The sequence below is a fragment of the Aquarana catesbeiana genome, linkage group LG11 (genome assembly GCF_042186555.1).
Source record: "Aquarana catesbeiana isolate 2022-GZ linkage group LG11, ASM4218655v1, whole genome shotgun sequence".
NCBI lineage: Eukaryota > Metazoa > Chordata > Amphibia > Anura > Ranidae > Aquarana > Aquarana catesbeiana.
The window spans coordinates 21,346,788-21,358,223 of NC_133334.1; the positions used below are offsets into that span (position 1 = coordinate 21,346,788).

At 45.9% G+C, this 11,436-nt stretch overlaps 1 protein-coding gene across 1 annotated transcript in view; it reads right to left on the reverse strand.

Annotated features, from left to right (window-relative positions):
- DHCR7 (7-dehydrocholesterol reductase) overlaps window positions 1-9,762 on the reverse strand; it is a 47,486-nt gene extending 37,724 nt beyond the window's left edge. Inside the window, exon 1 of the mRNA XM_073604046.1 lies at window positions 9,645-9,762. The gene's annotated coding sequence lies outside the window, so the exon portion shown is untranslated. The remainder of the gene's footprint in view (window positions 1-9,644) is intronic.
- Window positions 9,763-11,436: the final 1,674 nt, after the last annotated feature.

Consider the following 11,436-nt stretch of genomic DNA (forward strand, 5'->3'; position numbering starts at 1 on the left):
TGAGTAAACGGGAAGTGAAGTCATGACGTCACTTCCCTGTTTACAATTAGGAGGCTGGAACGAAGCCGCTTACAGCTTCATTCCAGACTGTCACTAGCCGCCGGAGGCCCGATTGTTGATTGTTGATCGGGGCTCCCGGTGGAACGGGAGGCCCGGTAAGAGTTGCGGGAGGGGGGGGGGGTCCCCTCCCGCTCCTCCGGTATAACAGCCGAGCGGCTTTTAGCCGCATCAGTTGTTATCGCTGGAAAGCCGATCGCCGGCTTTAAAAAACCTGCAGCTGCGGGCTTCATCCCGGTATAACCCCTGAAAGCCGAGTACGCACATCTGCATACGCTCGGCGGCAAGGGGTTATTTTAGACTCAGTGCTTCTCTGTTCGAGTGTTTCTCAACTCCAGTCCTCAAGGTGCCCCAACTGGTCATGTTTTCAGGATATCCCTCAGATGAAACGACTGTGGTAACGGATCAAATCACCTGTGCAAAATAATGGACAGCCTGAAAACATGACCTGTTGGGGCGCCTTGAGGACTGGAGTTGGAGGGGCCAGCAGGGTGCTGTACATGGCTTCCTGAACACATCACAGCACCCGGGCCTCAATACTCCTCTCCAGAGTCCTCAGTCCTGAGGAAAGCAGTGCGAGGAGTTATGCAAATATCAAAAAGCCCCGATGGGTGGGTGTCAGTCTGGAGGAGTGGTTGTTTCTAGGCAGGATTCCTGAAGTAACGCCCACGCTGAGCCTAAAATCCAATAAATGAAAAGAGGGGGGGCAGGAACAGCCAGGCTGGTGAGGAAAAGGCTAGATGATACTGGACGCCCTCCAGCCAGAAAATGAGGCGGGGCTCTATCTGGTTAGCTGCAGCTTCCAATGCACATTGTGAGAAGCTCGCAGTGTGCAGTCACATCAAAGCCAACAATTTCAATCCAGGAGAGGAGCCTGGAAACTGTGCAAACTGATGGGAAGGCCGGAAATTGGCTTTAAGACATGGCCCTTCGGCTAGTTATTTGTGTACACAGCATTCTGCCTCTATGGCTCTAATGGATAAACACAATCCATTAACAGAAAATACTTTAGGGACCTCAAGAAATCGCATGAGACCAATAAATGAGGGAAAAAGAGAGAGCAGAACGTACAATCCCCTCATTCATATGTCTTGTGCAGCAAACAACAGTCCATTGTCAGGACTTAAAGCTCAGCTCCAGGCACTAAAACTTTAATTCAAAAATATTTCTTATTAGCCAAGAAGGATATACAATATCTCACAAAAGTGAGTACACCCCTCACTCACATTTTTGTAAATATTTTCTTCTATCTTTTCATGTGACAACACTGAAGAAATGACACTTTGCTACAATGTAAAGTAGTGAGTGTACAGCTTGTATAACAGTGTAAATTTGTTGTCCCCTCAAAATAACTCAACACACAGCCATTAATGTCTAAACCGCTGGCAACAAAAGTGAGTACACCCCTAAGTGAAAATGTCCAAATTGGGCCCAAAGTGTCAATATTTTGTTTGGCCACCATTGTTTTCCAGCACTGCCTTAACCCTCTTGGGCATGGAGGTCACCAGAGCTTCACAGGTTGTCACTGGAGTCCTCTTCCCTTCCTCCATGGAAACATCACGGAGCTGGTGGATGTTAGAGACCTTGCGCTCCTCCACCTTCCGTTTGAGGATGTCCCACAGATGATCAATAGGGTTTAGGTCTGAAGACATGCTTGGCCAGTCCATCACCTTTACGCTCAGCTTCTTTAGCAAGGCAGAGGTCGTCTTGGAGGTGTGTTTGGGGTCGTTATCACGTTGGAATACTGCCCTGCGGCCCAGTCTCTGAAGGGAGGGGATCATGCTCTGCTTCAGTATGTCACAGTACATGTTGGCATTCATGGTTCCCTCAATGATCTGTAGCTCCCCAGTGCCGGCAGCACTCATGCAGCCCCAGACCATGACACTCCCACCACCATGCTTGACTGTAGGCAAGACACACTTGTCTTTGCCCCCACACACGCTTGACACCATCTGAACCAAATAAGTTTATCTTGGTCTCATTAGACCACAGGACATGGTTCCAGTAATCCATGTCCTTAGTCTTCTTGTCTTCTGTTTGCGGGCTTTCTTGTGCATCATCTTTAAAAGAGGCTTCCTTCTGGGACGACAGCCATGCAGACCAATGTGATGCAGTGTGTGGCGTATGGTCTGAGCACTGGCAGGCTGACCCCCCACCCCTTCAATCTCTGCAGCAATGCTGGCAGCACTCATACGTCTATTTCCCAAACACAACCTCTGGATATGACGCTGAGCACGTGACCTCAACTTCTTTGGTGGACCATGGTGAGGCCTGTTCTGAGTGGAACCTGTCCTGTTAAACAGCTGTATGGTCTTGGCCACCGTGCTGCAGCTCAGTTTCAGGGCCTTGGCAATCTCCTTATAGCCTAGGCCATATTTATGTAGAGCAACAATTCTTTTTTTTCAGATCCTCAGAGAGTTCTTTGCCATGAGGTGCCATGTTGAACTTCCAGTGACCAGTATGAGAGAGTGAGAGCGATAACACCAAATTTAACACACCTGCTCCCCATTCACACCTGAGACCTTGTAACACTAACGAGTCACATGACACCGGGGAGGGAAAATGGCTAATTGGGCCCAATTTGGACATTTTCACTTAGCAGTGTATTCACTTTTGTTGCCAGCGGTTTAGACATTAATGGCTGTGTGTTGAGTTATTTTGAGGGGACAGCAAATTTACACCGTTATACAAGCTGTACACTCACTACTTTACATTGTAGCAAAGTGTCATTTCTTCAGTGTTGTCACATGAAAAGATAAAAGAAAAGATTTACAAAAATGTGAGGGGTGTACTCACTTTTGTGAGATACTGTATATCCAACAAATTAACAAATAAAAACCCCTGAATACAAAGTAACCTTCTATAAATAACTTGTATCTGTAAACTTTTAACAATGTTGCAATCAAAAATCAAAACAAATAAATGTGTTGTGAAAACAGTTGATATATCTTCTTAAAAACACTTGCTGACCACCTTATACCAGATTTACTGCTACAGGGCGGCTGTTGTGCAGAATTTTGTGTATATATATATATATATATATATATATATATATATATATACACACAGTGTGTTTGCAGCTGTATTATTTGACCTTGTTTCTTTAGTCTCTGTCATATGTTGTATTACTGATATATGTATATAGGGAAGAGTGATGTGTTATGTTTTTCCTTGTCACCCCAGCATGCATTTCATAGCCCCAAGCATCGGTATGGGTGGAAAGTGTCACCTGTCTCCCACAGGGAGAGAATTTGGCAAATAACAATCCTTTGATGAAGGTGACAATAGCTGCCCTTTGTGTCACCCCTGAGTGACAGAGATCAGATCAGATTGAGCTTCATCTGAATGTCACACCATGATGTCAGGAGATGGGGACTCCTATCCAGGATAATTAGAACTTTTACATTTCCAGCCTCTTGGCTGGGTCTGTGTATTGGCCAGCTGTGACCTTGCAGGGGTCCCCCCCCCCCCCCCCCAAAGAGATCCACACTGTGATGTCGTTAGCAGTGGAATGTGACCCCCAATTTAAAGTGTATCTAATCCAGAGAACACAAATGTCATATATTGTAGATTACCATTCCTAAAGCCCCAGAATGTAGTACAAAAAAATTTAAAGCGATCGTACACAGCTTTCGTCTGAAATTTTCAGAAGGGACATACACAAAAAAAAATTCTCGTATGATATCAGATCGTACAATTTTCTTTTTATAAGTACAGTTTTTTTCTGAAAATACAATAGAGTAGAATACATTAATTCCAAATGTTTATTCTATCGTACTTTAGTAACCACTTATGGAGACTAGCATGCATAAAAAAAAAAAAATGGACGATCCTTCGTCTGATAATCTCATCGTGTGTATTAGGCTTTAGGCAGCCCATAGATTAGTCTTTTTCCATTCAGCCAATGATTGAACGAAAAATAACGACCTGATTCCCCAATCCACACACCTGATGTGGATGGGAGAGTCCTCACTGCTTTGATAGTGGGGGGGACTTCCCCGCCATTAGAATACACTGATCAGCAATACCGGCTATAGCCAGCAGCATTGATCGCGCGGGGAGAATTCGGTGAGCTGGCTTTACAGAAATCAATCGGTAGATTGAATTCTTAACAACCAGCCTGCCCATACGTGGATCGAAGTTCGGCTGGTCCCTTCTGAAGCGGCCGAATGTCAACATGCAGGGTGCCAGACGCATGGATTTCTATGGATTTTAATTTTTTTTCTAAAAGCACGTGATTAGAGCCTGAAGCTCTAATTGGCTTCAAAAAAGGGTGGGCTCGGGGCATTGTGTGACATTAGCGGGCAGTGGACGATGTCAGTAGAGCAGTGGACAATGTCAGTAGAGCAGTGGATGGTGTCAGTAGAGCAGTGGATGGTGTCAGTAGAGCAGTTAATGGTGTCAGTAGAGCAGTGGAAGATGTCAGTAGAGCAGTGGAAGATGTCAGTAGAGCAGTGTATGGTGTGAGTAAGGCCGTGGACAGTGTCAGTTGGGCAGTGGACGGTGTCAGTAGGGCAGTGGATGGTGTCAGTATAGAAGTGGATGGTGTCAGTAGGGCAGTGGACAGTGTCAGTAGAGCAGTGGACGATGTCAGTAGGGCAGTGGATGGTGTCAGTTGAGCAGTGGATGGTGTCAGTAGGGCAGTGGATGGTGTCAGTTGAGCAGTGGATGATGTCAGTAGAGCAGTGGATGGTGTCAGTAGAGCAGTGGATGGTGTCAGTAGAGCAGTGGATGGTTTCAGTTGAGCAGTGGATGATGTCAGTAGAGCAGTGGATGGTGTCAGTAGAGCAGTGTATGGTGTCAGTAGAGCAGTGGATGGTGTCAGTAGGGCAGTGGATGGTGTCAGTAGGGCAGTGGACAGTGTCAGTAGACGATGTCAGTAGGGTAGTGAATGGTGTCAGTTGAGCAGTGGACAGTGTCAGTAGGGCAGTGGATGGTGTCAGTAGAGCAGTGGACGATGTCAGTAGGGCAGTGGATGGTGCCAGTTGAGCAGTGGATGGTGCCAGTTGAGCAGTGGATGGTTTCAGTTGAGCAATGGATGATGTCAGTAGAGCAGTGTATGGTGTCAGTAGAGCAGTGGACGGTGTCAGTAGGGCAGTGGATGGTGTCAGTAGGGCAGTGGACAGTGTCAGTAGAGCAGTAGACGATGTCAGTAGGGTAGTGAATGGTGTCAGTTGAGCAGTGGACGGTGTCAGTAGGGCAGTGGATGGTGTCAGTTAAGCAGTGGATGGTGTCAGTAGAGCAGTGGATGGTGTCAGTAGGGCAGTGGACGGTGTCAGTAGAGCAGTGGATGGTGTCAGTAGAGCAGTGGATGGTGTCAGTAGGGGAGTGGACGGTGTCAGTAGAGCAGTGGACGGTGTCAGTAGAGCAGTGGACGGTGTCAGTAGAGCAGTAGACGATGTCAGTAGGGTAGTGAATGGTGTCAGTTGAGCAGTGGACAGTGTCAGTAGGGCAGTGGATGGTGTCAGTAGAGCAGTGGATGGTGTCAGTATAGCAGTGGATGGTGTCAGTAGGGCAGTGGACAGTGTCAGTAGAGCAGTAGACGATGTCAGTAGGGTAGTGAATGGTGTCAGTTGAGCAGTGGACAGTGTCAGTAGGGCAGTGGATGGTGTCAGTAGAACAGTGGATGGTGTCAGTATAGCAGTGGATGGTGTCAGTAGGGCAGTGGACAGTGTCAGTAGAGCAGTGGATGGTTTCAGTTGAGCAGTGGATGATGTCAGTAGAGCAGTGGTTGGTGTCAGTAGAGCAGTGGACGGTGTCAGTAGAGCAGTGGACGGTGTCAGTAGAGCAGTGGACGGTGTCAGTAGGGCAGTGGATGGTGTCAGTAGGGCAGTAGACAGTGTCAGTAGAGCAGTGGACGATGTCAGTAGGGTAGTGAATGGTGTCAGTTGAGCAGTGGACGGTGTCAGTAGGGCAGTGGATGGTGTCAGTTGAGCAGTGGATGGTGTCAGTAGAGCAGTGGATGGTGTCAGTAGGGGAGTGGACGGTGTCAGTAGAGCAGTGGACGGTGTCAGTAGAGCAGTGGACGGTGTCAGTAGAGGATTGGACGCTGTCAGTAGAGGAGTGGACAGTGTCAGTAGGGTAGTGAATGGTGTCAGTTGAGCAGTGGACGGTGTCAGTAGGGCAGTGGATGGTGTCAGTAGAGCAGTGGATGGTGTCAGTAGGGCAGTGGACGGTGTCAGTAGAGCAGTGGACGGTGTCAGTAGAGCAGTGGACGGTGTCAGTAGAGCAGTGGACGGTGTCAGTAGAGCAGTGGATGGTGTCAGTAGAGCAGTGGATGGTGTCACTAGGGCAGTGGATGGTGTCACTAGGGCAGTGGACAGTGTCAGTAGGGCAGTGGACAGTGTCAGTAGAGCAGTGGACGGTGTCAGTAGGGCAGTGGATGATGTCAGTAGGGCAGTGGACGGTGTTAGTAGAGCAGTGGACGGTGTTAGTAGGGCAGTGGATGATGTCAGTAGGGCAGTGTACGGTGTCAGTAGGGCAGTGGACGGTGTTAGTAGAGCAGTGGACGGTGTCAGTAGAGCAATGGACAGTTGCAGTAGGGCAGTGGATGGAGTCAGTAGTTTATTTTTATTCTTTTTTACAATTGTAATTTTTTTTATCATTTATTTTTTTACAATTTGTTTAGGAGCCCCATTTGCTTTGGTGAAATTGTGAAACTGTGTTTACTACGCTTCAGTTTCTGAATGAACAGGAAGCCGCTCAGCACAGAGCACTTCCTATTCATTCACTGCCCCATGCAGCTGAGGCTGCAGAAAAAGGCGTGCGTGTTTGAGCTTTGGGGTGCACACCCTAATGCAATAGGCTTGCGCACACCTATGACTAACGATCGGATTATCGTCCGATCACTTAGAAAGTATTTTCCATCTGATTTTCTGATCATGTGTACTAGGCTTAAGTTTGTATCACCAGTAGGGTCATATTTAAACAAATTTGTTTTATCTACACCCTACAAAAGCACTTTATTGACGTGACTGTTTAGATAACGCAGCAGGTGGTGACCCCATATCAGGTTCTGAGCAATTTCTCTAATCATGACACAAAAAGCCAAATAGAATCTTTAAAGGTCTTATCATTGGCTTGTGCATTTTAAGTCTTGTGTAACACGCACGATCAATAAAAAAAAGTGACATCTGCATGAGGACAACAGCCTCTGGCAACAGGCCAGACCTTACCTTTACGTAATTTTTTAGGATGAATCAGACACACATTTAGTAAAGTCACAGTGTTGAAGAGCCAATACATAAACCATTTATTATTTATTTATATAGCTCCATCAATTTACATAGTGATTTACATTGTATAGTACATTCACATCAGTCCTTGCCCTTAGAGCTTACACTCTAAGGCCCCTAACTCACATTCTTACATACCGTACACATAACTAAGGCCAATTTAGACAGAAGCCAATTAACCTACCAGCATGTCATTGGAGTGTCGGAGAAAACACATACAGGGACAGGGAGAACATGCAAACTCCACGCAGGGAGGAGTGCCATGATTGGGATTCACTTTTAGGGTTTCCTTTATTAAAAAAAAAAAAAAAAACAACCTTTTCATTAGAATAAAAGCAAGTGGCATCTGTTCAGATGTGCAAATTAACAGCCAAAAGCTGCATGGAGTTAGATTGCTGCGCCACTGATTTTAGTGTAACATAGTAACAAATATCTGATTTTAGTGTTGCATTGTAACATATATATGATTTTAGTGTAACATTATACCCTTTATCTGCTTTAAGTGCTGCATGGGCGGTACAGTGGTGTAGTGGGTAGCACTTTCGCCTAGCAGCAAAAAGGGGTCGCTGGTTCAAATTCTAACCACGACACTACCTGCCTGAAGTTTGCATGTTCTCACTGTGCCTGCGTGGGTTTCCTCCGGGTGCTCCGGTTTCCTCCCACACTCCAAAGAAATGCTGGTAAGTTAATTTGCTTCTGTCTAAATTGGCCCCTAGTATATGAATGGGAGTTAGGGACCTTAGATTGCAAGCTCCTTGAGGGTAGGGACTGATGTGAATGTACAATGTATATGTAAAGTGCTGTGTAAATTGACGGCGCTATATAAGTACCTTAAATAATAATAATTATAACATATATATGATTTTAGCATTACATTGTAACATATATATATATATATATATATATATATATATATATATATATATATATATATATATATATATGATATTAGCATTACACTGTAACATATATCTGATTTTAGCATTACATTATCACATATATGATTTTAGCGTTACATGGTAACATATATCTGATTTTAGCGTTACATTATCACATATCTGATTTTGGCGTTACATTATAACATATCTGATTTTAGCGTTACATTATAACATATCTGATTTTAGCGTTACATTATAACATATCTGATTTTAGCGTTACATTATAACATATCTGATTTTAGCGTTACATGGTAACATATATTATTTTAGCGTTACATTATCATATATATGATTTTAGCGTTACATTATCATATATATGATTTTAGCGTTACATGGTAACATATATCTGATTTTAGCGTTACATTATCACATATCTGATTTTAGCGTTACATTATCACATATCTGATTTTGGCGTTACATTATCACATATCTGATTTTGGCGTTACATTATCACATATCTGATTTTAGCGTTACATGGTAACATATATCTGATTTTAGCATTACATTGTAACATATCTGATTTTGGCGTTACATTATCACATATCTGATTTTAGCGTTACATGGTAACATATATCTGATTTTAGCATTACATTGTAACATATCTGATTTTAGTGTTACATTTATAACCTATATCTGCTTTTAGTGTTGCATCGTAACATATATACATAGTATTGTAACATATTGATGTGAATCTACATTATATATGTAAAGTGTTGCATAAACTTATGGCACTGTATACCTGTAACAAAGAAGTAATAAACATATATCTGATTTCAGTGTTACATTGTAGCGTATATATATATATGATTTTTAGTGTTAGATTGTATTATATATCTATCTTTACATAACATAAACAAGTTACTTTCTCTTATGTCGTTTACACACGACCGGACTTTTCGTCAGACTGAACTCCTTTTTTTTTGTCCGTCGGACTAGCCTACAGACGAACAGATTTTTCGATCGGACTCGAGTCCGTCGGAAAGATTTGAAACGTGTTCTATTTCTAAAGTCCGACAGATTTTTCGACAGAAAAGGTCCGATGAAGCCCACGCGCGATCGAATTGTCCGACGGATTCGTTCCGTCGGACCAGTTCGGACGAAAAAGTCCGGTGGCGTGCACACAGCATAAGCGGTGATCTTCTGTGTGACCAATCGCAGATTTTCTTTCAAAAATATAAACTTTTTATTTTAAAGTTTTTGATTTTCCAGCCCCCAACCCTCCTTGTCCTCTGAGGATTGAACATAAAGAATCATTAACTGTTATCAACATTCTCCTCCCAGAGAACAAAGATCATTCTATGTCGTTGTTCCGCGTCCTGCTCTTGTTTTCCTGTAAATACCCATTTATTCTGCCAAGCATTCATTGATGTCCCTGCACATAGCTGTCTATAGGTGTAGAATGAAGCTGCTTTACCTGCTTTGTGCTCCTGTGTGTGTTGGCCTAGCTCCATGCAGATCCTTTGTGCAGGCAGGAGGATGTCTGCAAGGCAACTCTCTATGAGAATCCCCCACCCCCCCCTTCCTCCTCTCCCTTGCCCCTCCCATTAGGGTGACACACACAGGCAGCTGACCAATCACACACGTTCAGCACAAACACATCATCTTCCTTCCAACAGCTGGATTGGTGCAGCCGGCTCAAACCACCATCTGACAACCAGCATGTTACCATAACAGTCTGTCCACACTCATCCAGCTGGTGTGAGAATGAAGGTGCATGGAAGGCGATTATTGCAGCATGGCGCGTCATTCTGCATTCTCTTTTGAAGAGCGAAACGTGCCGGATTAAAAATAGAACAAAAGAAAATTAAAATTTTCAACTTGGCTGTGCGCAGTAAAATGCAAAATATTCAACAGCCGTTATTCACAGTAGTGAGTTACGACCCCCGGTGATGGTTCTGGCTTTTAGATGAGTTTGTACATGTGTTGGAGCGGGTTCTAGATCAGGGGTAGTGAATTAAAATTCACGGGGGTCCGGTCAGAAAATTCTTCTTCTAGCGGAGGTCCGAGTGTCATATTGGTGCTGTGACTCCACATGATATCCTCCACATCACAGCCTCCTGTGCACGTCACAGGCCCCTCATCTCAGACCCCCATCACAGACTGGTCCCTCCACCACAGACTGGTCCCCCCTCATCACAGACTGGTCCCCCCATCACAAACTGGTCTCCCCTCATCACAGACTGGTCCCCCCACCACAGACTGGTCCCCCCTCATCACAGACTGGTCCCCCCATCACAAACTGGTCTCCCCCATCACAGACTGGTCCCCCCTCATCACAGACTGGTCCCCCCATCACAGACTGGTCCCCCCTCATCACAGACTGGTCTTCCCCATCACAGACTGGTCTTCCCCATCACAGACTGGTCTCCTCCATCACAGACTGGTCCCCCCTCATCACAAACTGGTCTCCCCCATCACAGACTGGTCTCCCCCATCACAGACTGGTCCCCCATCACAGACTGGTCCCCCCTCATCACAGACTGGTCCCCCCATCACAGACTGGTCCCCCCTCATCACAGACTGGTCTTCCTCATCACAGACTGGTCTTCCCCATCACAGACTGGTCTTCCCCATCACAGACTGGTCTCCTCCATCACAGACTGGTCCCCCCTCATCACAAACTGGTCTCCCCCATCACAGACTGGTCTCCCCCATCACAGACTGGTCCCCCATCACAGACTGGTCTCCCCTCATCACAGACTGGTCTTCCCCATCACAGGCTGGTCTCCTCCATCACAGACTGGTCCCCCCTCATCACAAACTGGTCTCCCCCATCACAGACTGGTCCCCCCCCATCACAAACTGGTCTCCCCCATCACAGACTGGTCCCCCCCATCACAGACTGGTCTCCCCCATCACAGACTGGTCCCCCCTCATCACAGACTGGTCCCCCCATCACAGACTGGTCCCCCCATCACAGACTGGTCCCCCCCATCACAGACTTGTCTCCCCCATCACAGACTGGTCCCCCCTCATCACAGACTGGTCTCCCTCATCACAGACTGGTCCCCCCATCACAGACTGGTCCCCCCCATCACAGACTTGTCTCCCCCATCACAGACTGGTCCCCCCCATCACAGACTTGTCTCCCCCATCACAGACTTGTCTCCCCTTCACAGACTGGTCTCCCCCATCACAGACTGGTCCCCCCAATCACAGATTGGTCCCCCCCATCACAGACTGGTCCCCCATCACAGACTGGTCCC